The sequence below is a fragment of the Python bivittatus genome, unplaced genomic scaffold, assembly GCF_059951505.1.
Source record: "Python bivittatus isolate LINGU-HERP-01145 unplaced genomic scaffold, Pbiv_v1 ctg000700_np1212, whole genome shotgun sequence".
Taxonomy (NCBI): domain Eukaryota; kingdom Metazoa; phylum Chordata; class Lepidosauria; order Squamata; family Pythonidae; genus Python; species Python bivittatus.
In genome coordinates, this window is record NW_028277098.1 from 99,533,816 (window position 1) to 99,549,347 (window position 15,532).

The window sequence follows — 15,532 nt, forward strand, 5'->3', positions numbered from 1 at the left end:
ATTTCGTGAACTCCAACGAAGGGTTCTGCCACGAGCCAGGGGACTCATTTCGATGTATGTCCTTTTCCTCCAGCTGTACAAAGCTCTCCCTGCTCCTCTTTTTCCCATAACAACAGCCCTGCGAGGTAGGCTGGGCCGAGAGCCGGCGAGCGAGCAAGCTCGGCCGAAAGGCGCCCGCTGGGCCTCCACGGCGGAAGGGGGGCTGCAGTCCGGCTCCGGCCGCTCCTCGCCTCCATCCCCTTCCCCCCGAGCTGTTTCCATCCGGCCGAAGGGGAAAGAGGCCACGCAGAATTCCTCTTCAGCACCCGCGGAACAGAAGCGCGGGGTGGCGACCTCACCCAGGTTCAGCTCTGCGGGGCCTCCGCCGGCGGGCAGCGGGGAGACCCACCGCGCCGAAGGGGCGCGTGGCACCCGCGAGCCTTCGCTCCGGACCGGGGCCGCGAGGCGTGCGGGGGCGCGCGCGCGCCAGCCAGCGGCCGGGAGGCGCCGCGAGCTCGAACTTTCTCCCAGCCGGAGCTGGGGCGGGGAGGGGGGCGGCTGGTGTGCCCGGGCGGGCGCGCCCCCGCGTGGGTGTGTGTCCGTGCTCGCGCGGCGTTGGGTTCCCACTGCCCCCCTGCAACTTTTGCAGGCGGGAGATGCAATGCGGAGGCGAGGAGATCTAATTCCTTTGCAACGCCGTCTCCGTCCCTTCTCCTTCAGCCCCATCCTGCAGTTTCTTGTTGGCAGGCAGGCATGCGGTGGAGGAGGGGGGGGGGACTGCGGAGGCAAGCCCCGCTGGGCTCTTGCCCCCCCCCCCGGCTCCCCGATCCTGCAAAAAGAGGAGCGGGAAGGGGGTGGCGGGTTTGCTTGACGCGGGGAAGCGCAAAACAGCCGTTGCTTTAGGAAGTCAATCGCTGGGGCCGGGGGACGCGTGCGCAGTGGAGACCCTGCCAGCAAGGTTTTTTTTTTTAAGCTTGCTTTCCAACACCCCCCCCCCTCCTCTTTCCTCAAAGGGTGTCGAATCTGGAGCTAAAAAAAAAAAAGCGAGGAGGGGGATAAGTCACGGATGTGCTGCAGCCAGCGGGGAGGCTGCGGGGGCCTCGGATGCAGGGGACGTGAGTATGGGTCCAGCCCTTTTTTGGCGGAGGGGGGGCAAAACTAGCGACCGCTCCGGAGAGGAAGCGGCAACTCCTGCTCTCGGGGCAGGGAGCGCGAGGCGGTCGCCCGGGAGGGGAAGAAGGGGTGTTCCCTGGGGGAGCGGAGGAGCGGACTAACATGGGAGGCAGCCTTTTAAACTCCCCCCCCCCCATCTCTTCCTGTTTCGCTGCTCTGCTACACCGGAGGGCTCGGTTCCTCTTGAAACAGCCGCGGGGGGGCCGGGGGGAGGCCGCCAAGTGACACACCGCTTCCCGCTGAATGCAGCAAGTGTGCCCGTTGCAACGGGGGGAGCCGCGCCGCTGCCGCCGCCGCCGCCGCCAGCCCTGGTGGAAGGGGTGGCGCGCGAGGGGGCGGGGGAGCAGCGGGGTGGGGGGGCTGTCCCGCATTGCAAGCCCAGCCCGGCTCCCTCCCGCCGGGTGGGGAGCGCGCAGCCTCCGGCTCCCTAATGAAAGCCATGTGCGCTGCGTTGCGAGCAGTGCGCGGCGGGGCGGGGAGGGGAGGGGAGGGGGAAGCCGGGGAGCCGCGGGCGCCGCCGGGCGAGAGGGAGCGCTTGACCCCGGAGCCCCGCGGCGAGCCCTGTTCCGATCCGGGCCTCGCGATGCGCAGGGTGGCCGGGCGCGCCCCCCGCCCGAGGCTGCCGCTTGACCCGCGGGTTGCCGGGCGTGTCGCGGGGCTGTCAGCCTCGCACGAGGCGGCGGGGGGAGGGGGAGGGGGAGGGGGAGGAGGCTTCTCCTCCGGGAGGGCGCCCCCCCGCTCGGCTGGACTGCAGTCTCGCCCGCCGCCTCGCCTCCGGAGCGGCTCCTCCCGCTCGGCTGCGCGTCCATCTCCCTCCCCCGCTGCCGAAAAGGGCTGGCGGTGGGGCGGGGGTTTCCCTTTCCCGCATTCTGAGAGAGGGGTTCCCTTCCTCCCTTCCTTGCCCGGCGCCCCACCCTGGATTGCCGCCATCCTCTGCTGGAGCCGGGGAATCCCTGTCTTTGCACGGAGATAAGCGAGCCAGAAGGGATCGCCCATTTGCAGCTGGAAAGATGGCACGGAAGGAGAGCCGGGGATTTCCCCCGCCCTCCCTGCCCGGCATCTGGGGCTTCCTCGCAGAGAGAGAGAATTCACGGGAAGGCTCGGCTTCCCTTCCCTCATCGGAGCCTGCGGCTGGCTACGGGCTGCTTTGCCCAGGTGAAGGGATCTGGGATCTGGAGTTAGGAGGCTGAGCCAGGCGCGCACCCGATGAACCTCTGGTGCTGTTCCACCCGTGTGCAATTTGTTGAAAAAAATGCTGAATAGGCTTCCATGCATTGGCAGGGCTGTGGCAGCGTAAGTCATTCTGACAAGGCACAGATCTCATGACAGTCCTGTGATGTGGGGCTTTGCTCCTGCCGCAGAATAAATCCGGGTGGATTTGAGGTTCAGAGTGCCTGGCTGCGTGTGGAGTGAGGCTCTGGCTCTCAGGCCTGAGAAATGCATCCGGTGCCATCTCTTCATTTTCATGCCCCATTTAATACAACAGGAGTGCATTGCTGTCGGGGAAAACTGACCCGCTCTTGTGAACGTCTTGGCCCACGAGCGTGCAACGTGGCTTGTCTCATGTGGCAACATCTCAGTTCCAGCTGGAGCACCATTTAAACCAGGAATGGCCAGTTGCAAGAGGGGAGGCAATGAATGTGCTGTTAGATGTGCTCTGGCATGGGTGTAGAGGTGTGTGTGTGAGGACCGTGGTGGTGGTGCAACCATTTAAAATTGGAAGCCGTAAAAGCCAAAGCAGGCAGCTGCCACTGAAAAGGCCTTTGATCAGCCACTGGGTTAGAAACACACCTACCCATAATAGTTTGATCCTGAATAGAAAGTGGGGAGCACAAGCAAAGAAGGGCAGCATTCACAAGCGTTGAGTGTCACCCATTCCAGGTTGACCTCTAAGGCAAGAAACGCTACTCCAGTGTTTCTCAACCTTGACAGCTTGAAGATGTGTGGACAAACTGATTATAATATTTCCTTTAAAGCATAGTCTAATACAATGTTTCTCAACCTTGGCAACTTGAAGAGGTGTGGATTTCAACTCCCAGAATTCCCCAGCCAGCCATGCTGGCTGGGGAATTCTGGGAGTTGAAGTCCACACCTCTTCAAGTTGCCAAGGTTGAGAAACACTGCTTTACTGTATAGCAAATTTCCCTGAGCATGTTCACTGCCCATGTGCAACAGGAAAAGTGGCTTTTCATTCCCCCTTGGGGGGCATCTGGGAGAGCAGTTGGTGTGGGGGGCAGTGAAAGAATGGGTGGACCATCTCAGAAACTCCAGTGGGTGAGGCTGGAATGGGATGAGAAGCAAAGGTGCTTGGGAGGGATGTGGAGGGAGATCAAAGTGATGAGAGAAAAAGCCACCACCAACTGGTGGTGAAAGGGTTGGACTGGCACCAGGGTCACCCAAGGTCTGGTCTCCCCTCAGCCATGGAAGCTCCCTGGGGGGCTTTGGTCCCTGGCCTCTCTCTCAGCCTAAGACCCAGTGGTGAAGCTGCTGGAGTAAGAGAGGGGAATCCAGATGTTTGTCCTCTATTGGGCATGGAGCTGGCTGGGTGACTTGCAGGCGGCTGGGGTAGTGGTGAAGGTGCTGGACTAGGAGAAGGGAGACCCAGGTTCTGGTCCTCCTCAGCCACAGAAGCTCCCTGGAGGACTTGGAGCCAATTCCTCCGTCTCCATCCAAGAAGCAAAATGGTCCAGGGGTGGAGATAGTGGACCACGAGTGGGTAGACCCTGGTTCTGGTGCCCCCTCAGGCATGGAAGCTTAGAGGGTAACGTTGAGCCGGCCACACTCTCTCAGGCCAACGTTCCTCACAGGATTGTTATTGGGGGGGGGGTAGTTTCTGTAGGAGAAGTGTAATATAAATTGAATGAATAAAATAAACAATAAATTAGATAGAGCTAAGGAAAGCTGGATGTGGAAGGAGGCTGAAGGCCAGAAAAGGGGAGAAGCAGAGATTGTAGCCCCTCAGCCTTGATCCTTTGGGTAGGGTTGATTGGCTGTGCAGATGGACGTTTCCCTTGCTGTCTCTGAAGGAGACATTTGGGTTCTTTCCCTGATTGCAAAGGACCCCCTGGCCAAGAGAGAGGGAAATGACGGGCACGCTAAAATTGCTGAAAAGGAGAAAAGCAAAATTCACATGAGGCACAAATGGTCACGCTCATATTTTTCAGACACATTATCCAAAGACTTGGTTCCCTTGAGAAGTCCATACTGCTGGAAAGGTGGAAGGAAAGAGGAGAAGAGGATGACCAGCAGCAAGGGGGATCAGATGAATGCACTGTTGAAAAACCAGGTTAGGGACAGATTGTCATGGAGAAAACCTATCCATGGTCAAAGAGGCAACACTGACTTGATGGTGCATAATCAGTCAATATTGGAAACAGACAACGGAGTGGACAGATCTTGGAGGACTCTTACTGTAGGTTCAGAGAGCTTCTGCATGTATGTCTGTGTGGAGTGTTTCCTTTAGAGCAACCTCCTGCAACTTGGCCCTCTCTGTCAAGAAAGAGAGGACCAAGGACAACACCTCCCATCACCCACCCCAAGCTATTTGCTAGGAGTGATGGCAGTTGTACTGTTGTGAGATGGAAAAAGGCTTTTATAGTCTGTCCGAAGGTTGCCCTTTACAAGGCACCCAGGCAGCCTGCAGATTGTTTGAAAAGGCTGGGTTACATTCATCCCATTCTTGGCTGGGGAACGAAAATCAAATCTCATTATCTGGTCTAGATAGACAGTACCAGCTTCCTTGAATCCCGAAACTAGCTTCCATAGTTGTGGAATTTCTTTTCTGTTGGAAATTTCAGTGATACAGCCTCTTTATGACATGGCTGTAAAGAATAAAGCTTGCAGAGGAAACACGACATGAAAGATGCTTTCTTTTGCACTGTGGAATGTCTTCTAGCGTCTCAGTCTGTCAAGCTGTTGTGTAACCTCTGAAAGGACAGGTACCTCGGGCTAGCCTTCCTTTTGGACCTTCCCAAAATAAGAAGGAAACAGCATTAGCAGCTAGAGGGATTTTCTTCGTTGCTTCGGTTCCCACTTGCTACCCGCTCTTCCTTCTCAAAAACATTTGCAGAGATGTCATAGCATGAAGGTGGGCAAAGATGGGACTTTGCTAGAGAGATCCCCAGAAGTTTGGAGAGGGTGGGCTATGATGGCTATACCCAGTGTTGGAGAAGCACCTTGTCAGAAAATTGAACATCCAGATATCCTAGGACTGGGCCAAAGAAGATTTTCAGGGGAGGGACAAAGATGTTGCTGTTGCTCTGGAAGAAGACAATTCTGGTGAAAGATACATACATGAAATAGGTCATTGGGGTTATCTTCCCTCTGTGAGGAGCCCCCAACAGCTCCACAAGCTTTTGCAGGAGAATGCAAACATTTGGAAAAACAGACTCCAGGGCTGTAAGGGAACGTTAACAGTTCCCCCAGCAGGCTTCATCAATAGATCATTCTTGCACAGTATCTCAGTTATGGGGTCACTTGCGACCGTCCCTGGAAGCCAGGGTGGTTGGACTTAGGGGAGTCCCTGTGACCACTTTCGGTTGCAGACCATTTGAGCAGACTTCAGCTGGTCCTTAAGATATTTAAGGGGTTTTCATCAAGGAATGGCTCAATGGACCAAGATTTGAGCATTAATGTTACCCCTTCCCTTCAGACGCTGTTTTGAAGTGATGCCTTTCAGTGAAGACCATGAATTTCTTACATGAAAATGAAGTGGAGGGCCACTATTTGTAACTGACGTTTGGGAGGAGAGGCAGCAACCGTGTGGAACTACAGTTTACAAACACACACACTCACACACATATATAAGAGGCCTGTTTTTAGGGTGGTGTGGCCATCACAAGAGGCAGATTTGATGGAATTGGTTGCCTGCTCTAAAAATTAATAAGATTGGAAGGGCATTGATTAAGGATTCACAGCGTATCTCAAAAGCCAGCCTCTGTGATTGAATCTGCTGGTTTTCCACATTACGTAGGTGTAGGTCTGCACCTGCTCCTCGCTGGATCAAGGTGGCATTTTCAGAAGGTGGCAGAAAAGTGTTTTCTTGTCACCCTTCGATGGGTTGTGAGTAGACTTTGTAGAATTGGCAAGAAGTCATCTTACCTGCAGATTCTGGAAAACCTTGCCCCAAGGCACCAAACCAGGCTGGGAGAGGCCACTCTGGTACGATTTTTGTAATTCCTATCCTTATTTGTCTCTTGTCATCACTGAAATAGCTTAGAAATCATCCAGTGGAATCCCCCAATTATGTCTTTTTTTAAATTAAAAATGGCAAACATCTTTTGAGGTTACAAAATCTCCAGGGTTTTGTATGAAGTTTCCAAATCTTGCCCGATAACTTTTGGCCAGATCACTAAGATCACAGGAGAAGAATATGGAACTCACACAAGTCTGGGTTTTTGTCAAGGGTTTGGTCATTAAAAGAATAATTGTTACGATTCCTTGGGTTTAAGAAAGTTGTTCTGTTCTAAAATAGTACAGGAAAGGTTCATTTTAAGGAGGGGGAGAATTTAAAAATTTATTAATAATGGCTAAGGCCTAAAGAACCCGGGTGTCAGGCACATTCACCTGCTCCCTGTCAGTTCTAGGGTATGTCAAAGGGTCCTTTCTTAAAATTCCCAAATTGCAATAATGGCCAATTTTCTAAAAAAAACAAGAAATGGGACCTTTTTAATAGTTGGTCTCAATTCATTGCATTATTTTTGCCATGTACACTGCAGTTACCCCTTCCCATTGCTAGAGTTTACCTGTGGATTTGGCAAAACATGAAAATAGAGGCAGAAGCTAGACAGGACATCAGTAATAGGTTCTGCAAGATTTAGTGAGTTATGGAGATTGTTATTAATGTAGTCATCCACAAGTAACCATTTATATAATGGTAATACAGGTAGTCTTCGACTTACAACCACAATAAGGACCAGAAAATGAATCGTGAAACAATGTGGTCATTAAGTGAGGCATCACGTGACCACACTCGATTTTATGACCCTTTTTGCAGTGATCGTTAAGTGAATCACGCAGTCATTAGGAGAATCTGCTTCCCCCATTGACTTTGCTTGTCAGAAGCCCCCCAGGAAGGTCGCAAATGGTGATCACGTGACCCCAGGACACTGCAACCATCATAAATACATGGCGGTTGCCAAGTGCCCGAATTTTGATCACATGACTGTAGGGACACTGTGATGGTCGTGTGAGGACCAGTCGTAAGTCACTTTTTTCCAGCGCTGTCGTAACTTCAAATGGTCGCTTAACGAATGGTTGTAAGTCAAGGGCTACATGTAGCTGTTCAACAGTGGAACAGCCTGCCTCAGGAGGTGATGGACTCTGCCTCACTGGAAATGTTTTAACAGATGCTGGATGGCTGTGGAAGTGGATTCCTGCAGTGGGCAGAGGATTGGACTAGATGGTCTCTAAGTTCTCTTCCAGACCTTAGGTTCTGTATCCTATATTCGGGTGTTAGAGGGTGGTCTGTTGTTGCTTTTGCTTTAATGGTCTCTCTGGACAAATGATCAAGCTGCAGGAACAGATCCTTCTAACGGAAGACATATTGGCTGGGATCGCAGAACATATAAAATTATATAATAAAACACAGTTGTGTTTGCATAGGATGCTAGTCCCAAGCAGTGGACCATATAAGGAGGCAGCCAGGTGCGTGCTGCATGCTAAACTCAAGGCTTAAATCCAAAAATACTTTGAGCCACAAAATACCCAATCCTGTTTTGGCCTAGTTTAGCATGGTGTACAAACTCAGTGATTAAGTTCCCATCCTTTTCTAACTGAAAATAACTATTCCTTCCTGAAACGTCTAACATGCTTCAGTATATCAGTTAAAACCCTAACAGTTGCACTGGCAGGCTATACTAAACTGGTTAGTATTAATTTCAGGTGCTCTGTGGCAGTTTGATCAGGTGTAATTCAGCGGGTGGAGCAAAGCTAGAAATCAACTTATGGCGAACCCCCGAGAATTGGGCCATGGTGCAACAGAGTTTGTGTCCAACAAACCAGATTTCTACAACAGTTGTAGTCACTGGCATAACGATCATAATCTAAATAGCGTGATTTGTGCGATGATGTCATTCGGCAAATGACGTCACCCTCTGATGGCTTAATGGGCAGGTGGGAATAAGGGACCCTCGGCCCCGAAATTGGTCACATAAATCAAGATTTCCTTTGTAATTCCATAATCCGTTTAAGTGGGTTGTGAGAAGACGACATAGTCTCATGTTCGCTGCACAAAATTGAAGATTTCAGGCAGCTGCTAATACTGCCATGGCTTATATTAGTGGCTTACCATTATTTGTGGCTTATATTGCTCAACATTCTAAACCATCTTTTTCATGTTTAGTATTTCACTAGACCCTAACACTAGAAGCATTTAATCAAAAATAATAATATTGCTTTTAAAGCACAGTCTAATAAAGTGTTTCTCAACCTTGGCAACTTGAAGATATGTGGACTTCAATTCCCAGAATTCCCCAGGCAGCATAGCTGCCTGGGGAATTCTGGGAGTTGAAGTCCACATATCTTCAAGTTGCCAAGGTTGAGAAACACTGGTCTCATATATGGTCTAAGATTATAGAATGAATGTGATTGCTGTGTTGAAACTGTAACCCTCATGGCCTTCAATGAGCTGGTTCAATGATAATGCAGTAATTATAGTCGGCAATAATTGAAGAGGCCAGAACAATCTTCTCCAATCCGGATCTGAACGACAGGATTCACAAGGTGACTGAAGGAAGATCCATGTGCAGTGCTAGTAAAGGCAGCTGTTTCAGGCAGCAGAGGCCCACAGCAATCTTTGGCCAATTTCCTGATTGAAATGAGACATAGAGCTAATCTTAACATGGAGAAGTCTGTAGAACCTGGATCGTGGGGTTTTTTGCTCTGGGTCATGTGACCAGGAAGGAAGCGGGAGGAGGCTTAGAAAGGAGCAGTCAGCAACATCTGGAGCAACTGCCTAAGGGACACACTGATGTCAGCCCTTTGAGGTAGTCCAGACTAGGAACCCAAGTTATGAATGCTAATGCTACTTTTATTATAAGGTTACAGTAACAGAATCATACAAGTCTGAATACACTTCTCCTTCCCTCCTTTTATCTTCGTGAGAACTAGGGAGGGTCAAGTAGGAGACACTTTCTCAAATTACACTTTTGCCTCGGACTCAAATTTCTTTTATCCAACCTGTTGTCTTGGTTGCGGCTCTTCCTCCTGTTCCTCAAGGTTATTCCTAATTTCTCATTAGAGCCAAGTTATTTTTTTCTGGATTTTTTTTCCACAGCTGCCAGCTGGATCTAGCCCATTTTTCGTGAGCTTCTCCCCCTGCACCAATTTTGGCCCCATCCTGTCCAGTTTTGGGAAAGTTATCCTACAGATGGATAGACAAGAGTCCTGAACGGCTTTGCATAATTTCTTTGCAATGCCCCATTGCGTCAGACAACAGCAAATGTGGGGTGCAAGCCATGGCACAAATCTGAACAATCAGGAAAAGGGAGAGAAGTTTTATTTCAGTAATAAATCTCCCTTGGCATCTGTTTGGACACTATTTCATACACACCAATACAGAGAAAAAGTCCACATCAGCTCTCATTCCCATTTGCTGCATATCATTCACAAGAGTTGGAGTTCACAATCTGGGGAAGATTGTGAAACTCAAAATGATATTCCTAATTGTTTTGCACCCTTTCCAAAAAGGTGAAGAAGACTAGGCATATGGACCTCTTTCTCCTCTGCTGTAAGTATTATAGAGCACTATTTGGAGAATCCATATGAGAAGTGTGCAAAGAAATAAGGATCACCAGTAGTGAGTGACTTGGAATGTGATTGGATCTCTTTAGTGAACGTTTAGCTCCAGAGACTGGCTGCAACTTGATGTCATGCCAACTTGTCATGGAAGAGACAAGAGGGTGTTTAAAACTTCAGAGTGGTTTAATAGACCAGGAAGATTTTAAAAATGTGCACCCATACCCTTCCACCACCAAATTTATTTCAATACCATTGTAGTCTGCTTGAAGTCATCCAGCAAAGCGAAACACACCTCCCAATGATTGGGTCCAATAGCTGAACCATTCTTACCATTAAGAATTTTTTCCTAACATTCAGCCAGAAACTGCTGTTCTGTAATTTCAGATTGTTATTCTGTGGCCCTAACCCTAACCCTGCCTGTTCTTAAGGCTAAACATTCCCAGTTTCTACAATCCTTCTTCATGGGACTTATTTTCTACTCATTTACATCCTTGTTGGCTTTCTTTCTTAATGTTTCTCTGGATCCTTCAATCTGATGCCCAGAACTGGTTCCTGTATTGTAGGTGAGGTCTGATCAAAGTAGAAGAGAGTGGAACAATTTGGAAACCATTATTCATGATATTGCAGCCTGAAATGTCACTCATCTTTTTTGCAGCCACATGACAGAGCTGACACCTTGCAGTGAAGATCTCAGGATCTTTTACCTATCACGATCACTTGAATTTCATGTCAGTCTTCTAGATTAGCTACCCCAACTAAATTTGTGACATCTGCAAATTTGATAGGCATTTCTTCCATCTCTTCATCCAAGCCATTGATAAAAACACTAGCAAGTACATGGCCCAAGGCTGGACCAACCTTCTGGCACCATGTTCAGTACTTCAGGTCAGCTTGATGAAGAACTGCTGAAGAGCCCTCTGAGGACAACTTTTAAGCCAGTTTTGTATCTATTTCATTGTGCCTTAAAGCATTTGCTTTCCTAGCTTGTTATCCAGAATCTCATGGGCATCTTGCCATATGCTCTGCTGAAATTAAGATATATTACATCCATAGTTAATTAAGTTACCCAATCAAAAATGAGGTGAGTCTGGCAAGACTCATTCTTGACAAATCCATGCTGACTTGGCTAATTATCACATTGTTTTCAAGATACTTATACATGATTTACTTTATACTCTGCCCAAGTATCTGGCAAGATATCAGTGTCAGACCGACTGGTCCACAGTTCCCTGTATTGATTGGTTGACTGGTTAGTTGATTGACTGACTTAAGAAATGTATATGATGGCCCAACTCAAATAATTGCAATTCTGGGCTGTGTACAATCAACAAGTAAACAATATAAAAACAACAACAGAAATTAATCACCAGTCAGGAACCCAAGGACTTACTTGAAGATCATCTTTCCACTACTCATTCATGCGTAACCTGTTCTCCAGGAATTCTCAAAGATGAAAGGCCAGAGTTTAATACCCTCAGATACAGATCATCTGGGGATATGGAGATTCATCCTCTTTCCAAGTTAAGAGCTCTTCCTTGACTTGGTTTCTGTCAATCTGGAGCTTCTGTCATTGTGATTGTCCTCTTTCCAGAGCTGAAATAGTTGAGCAGTTCTGCCATCTCTTTGTTCCTTGTGACTCCTTGCTGTCCACATTGACCTGCTGTGTATTGATTTTTTTCTCTTATTTTAGACATATCCGGGGAAGGCTTCATGGCTGCTCTTGGCGTCCTTGGCCAACTTTAGCTCATTTTGGCTTTGCTGATTCCATTGCTACTATTCTGGGCTACCTGTCGGAACTTTCCTTAGCAACCTATTCCTCTCTTCTACATGTATTTTTTGTTTTCAAATCTGAACTAAACATTTGCACAGCTGTGTTGGCTGCTTCTGTTGTCTTCCCTCCCCCCTTGGAATTGATTGCCCTTGAAGTTTATTTCCACTTTTTTAAAAAAAATCCCACCCATCTTGAGTTTTCCCCTCCCACAATTACTTTCTCTCTTGGCATGGGATCCTCTTCATCAGACAGGGGAATATGGAGATAACCTTGATGAAGGAATGCAGCAGCTGTTAAGGGAGGATCAATGAAACAACAGCGCGGTCCTGGGAAAAGAAAAAGCAGGAGAAAGAAACTCAAGATAACCCCACTTTGATTCTGTTGGGTCAATGTCAGCCCTTAAAGGAAGACCAGACTAGGAAACCAGTCATGCAGGCTAATTCCACTTTTATTATATTGCTATTGTAACAGAATCTTGCAAGTCTGAATGTGCTTCCCCCCTCCCTCCCTTTATCTTTGTGAGAATTAGAGAGGGTCTTATCTGAGACATTGTCTCAGGTTACAATTCAACACGGGACTCAGGTTTCTCTTATCTGATGTCTTGGTAGCGGCTCTTCCTCCTGTCCTTCAAGGTTATTAAGGAACCTTAGAGGGGACAGGGAAATTCTGGCAAGCTTTCAGGATTCTGTTGTTATACCCCTCAACAATAAAGTAATATCTCTGTAACCCTTGCAGTGTGCGTTTCCTGACTTGGCCTACTTGGAAGGGCTGACACATTGCTCTGAAATCCACTTTCTTAAAATTCAAGATATGCATTTAACTACATTCAACTTTGGTTTCAAATCAAATCAGGAATGCCAGCCCGATGACTTCTGTCCAATATCCGTGCTTTCTGCATCATCACCTAAGTTTTTCTTGTTGAAGTATGAAGTATATTTTCTTAGTATAAAGTCAAGAGTACCTGATCCCTGTGTGGCCTCCTCCACCTCCTGGATGGAACATGTTTTTAGGAAGACAGATCAGGAAGTGCTTGGAAGGATCATACTTGGCAGAGGGTGAACCCAACTACAAGTAGTCCTCGCTTACCAACGGTAATTGGGACTGGGAACTCCATCACTAAGCGACACAGTTGTAATGTGTGACATCATATGACTGCGTTCACTTACAATGGCAGACGCGGTTGCTGTCATTAGGCAAATCCCGTGCAGTCGTGACATCCTTTAGTTACATGATCACCATTTGCAACTTCTTGCTGGCTTCCTCGTTGACTTTGCTTGTCGAAGCTGGCAGGAAAGGTCTCAGATGGCGATCACGTGACCCCTGGATGCTGTGATGTTGTAATTGCAAGCTGGTTGCCAAGCGCCCAAATCACAACCACGTGACTTTGCAGGTGCTGTGACAGCCGCAACTTTGAGGACCTGTCATAAGTTCCCCATCATTCAGTACTGTCATAACTTCGAATGGTTGCTGAACAAGTGGTCATTCAACAAGGGCTACCTGGAGTGATGGGGTAGTTGAAGCCCCCATGTACCTGCCTGAGATATCTTCAGTTTTGTTTTGGAAGTCATCGTCCACATTTTTTTCAAACTCATATGTTTGCTACCGTATCACCAAGTTCATTCACTTGGATTTATCAGCATGCATGGATACTCTATGCCAGTGTTCCTCAACCTTAGCCACTTGAAGATGTGTGGACTTCAACTCCCAGAATTCCCCAGCCATCTTCAAGTGGCTAAGGTTGAGAAACACTGCTCTATACAGTACTTCATTGGATACGGCTATATGCAGATACGCTATAGTAGTTAGGATATTGGTGTAGGTCTGGGGAGGCACATGTCGAGGTTTAGTGAGCTTCAGTCATGGCTTGAGCTATCTAGTGAGGATAAAATTGGAGGAAGAAATGCACTTACTTGAGTGGCTGCAAGAAAGATGAGATAGAACTCTGAGCAAATGTTAATAATAAATTAGTACCAAGTGAACCCATTTCTCTAACTAGACCAGCCTTGCCTCCTCTAACTCCCCCTGAACTTCCTTGGTTTAGAGAGAGAAGTCTTTCCTGTGTTCTTCCGGCAAATGTTCTGCTTGCAAATCTCCCATTCTCCCGTTGACCAACACAATTTCTCCAGTAGAATAGCAGTGGGTTGAATCTGGCTCGATTTGACAGGCAGTTGCACTTGTGCTCCATCAATTACACTTTTTTTATAGTCTACAGTTGGATGGTGGCCCACAGGCTGTAGGCAGTTTCTTGGTACTCTATTTGTGGCCTCCCAAGCATCTCAAGATTGCACCGCCCAGATTTGATGGCCAGATAGCCAGTTTTGGACAGCAGAATTTGATTTGTTTCTTGCTAAATTAAGGGTAGGAATGAACACGAGAGGGTAAGATAAACACCTTCCATTCCCACCCTTAATGCCACCTGTCCTGTGGAAAATGCTTCAAAATTTGGCCAGCTTAGATACCAGTGTGGCCCAGTACCAGAAAGCGTGTGTTTTTTTCCATATATGGAGGACTTGAAGAGTGAGAACAGAAACAGGTTGCCTTCTACAGCACAAAAAGAATGACAGTTTTAAGTCCCAGACCTTCCTGTGGTGTCTTCACCAGCAGCCCTGCAAAACGTTGGGAGGCCCACACCATTCACTTCATCTGCTCCCCTTCCATGTCTTCCTTCTCTACCATCCACAGTGTTTCTATTTTCTTTCCATCTTTAAAAACCCAAATACTTCATGTGTATTTATTTACAAGAGTACTGAGAAATTGGGGAGGAGAGAGGGGATGTTAAAATTTATTATTGCAATTTATAAGCTCCCCCCCCCACCTCAAATTCATGACTCTGGGCGGCTAACAACGATGAAAAACTATGCTGAAACTTAAAACATTCAAAATTCTTGCCAACATGTCAAATATTTCTAAGCCAGCATCAGTGTGTTTCATTTCCAGACCATCTCAATTTATAGGTATGGATAATTTACAGAAATAATAATAATAATTTGGGGGGGGTGATGTTTTGGCAGCCCCCTTGAAGAACGCACATTAAGCATCGTTAGCAGCGATTTGCATCATTTACATTACAGGCCAAATTTTTATTTATTTATTTATTTATATAAAGTTATATTTATAATATAATATAATATAATATAATATTTATTTATATATTTATGAGTGTGTGTGTGGAAAGAACCTTGGCACGAGGTGTCTTGCATTAAATTTATTATTCGGCTTCTCTGCTTCTTTAGAAGGTTCTCTGCACTGCTTGGGAATGCTTTTAAAAAAGGATTAAGAGCCTCCTTCCATTTTTTGTAAGGGACCAGCTATTGACTCTTTCTAAGCAGTCTTTTATATAGCCTGAACTAGTGGTTAATAGGTGTTTTGCTCCGATGTGGCCAGTTGTCTACAAATATGTTACTTGGGTATTCAGGCTTGTTAAGACTTAAATCTCACCGTTTCGGAAGGAATGTCGTGGTAAACAGCAGTGGGGCAAATGCATTCAAAAGCTGTGCGTATGCGTGCGTACGGTCGCTTTCGGAGCATTGCCATAACTCGGAGCACTGTCTTCCTTTAAGAAAAGGATTTCTTTTTTGTTGCTGTTGTTTTGTTTTCCTTTTAATTTTTTATTTAAAACAAAGGTACCTTTTCAGGAACCTTATCGATAAATGGGGGTATAATTACTGACGTTATACCATTACTTCTCAGTATAACCTTCGTAAAAGATACCAAGCAAAATACATTGAGTTTTTAGGTTATGAAAAAGAGGTATACATTTTTCAGGTTAATGCCAAAGTCTCCTCTATATTATTTTTTTAAATAAATGTTTAAAAAGAAAAGAAAAAGACCTCTAAACATCATAGAGATAGATCTTTAATTTCTAACTAT

General features: G+C 47.3%; 1 protein-coding gene across 1 annotated transcript in view; it reads left to right on the forward strand.

Moving 5' to 3' along the window:
- The first annotated feature begins 976 nt into the window (after positions 1-976).
- RGS19 (regulator of G protein signaling 19) overlaps positions 977-15,532 on the forward strand; it is a 58,570-nt gene continuing 44,014 nt past the window's right edge. The window contains exon 1 of the mRNA XM_088154416.1: positions 977-1,094. The gene's annotated coding sequence lies outside the window, so the exon portion shown is untranslated. The remainder of the gene's footprint in view (positions 1,095-15,532) is intronic.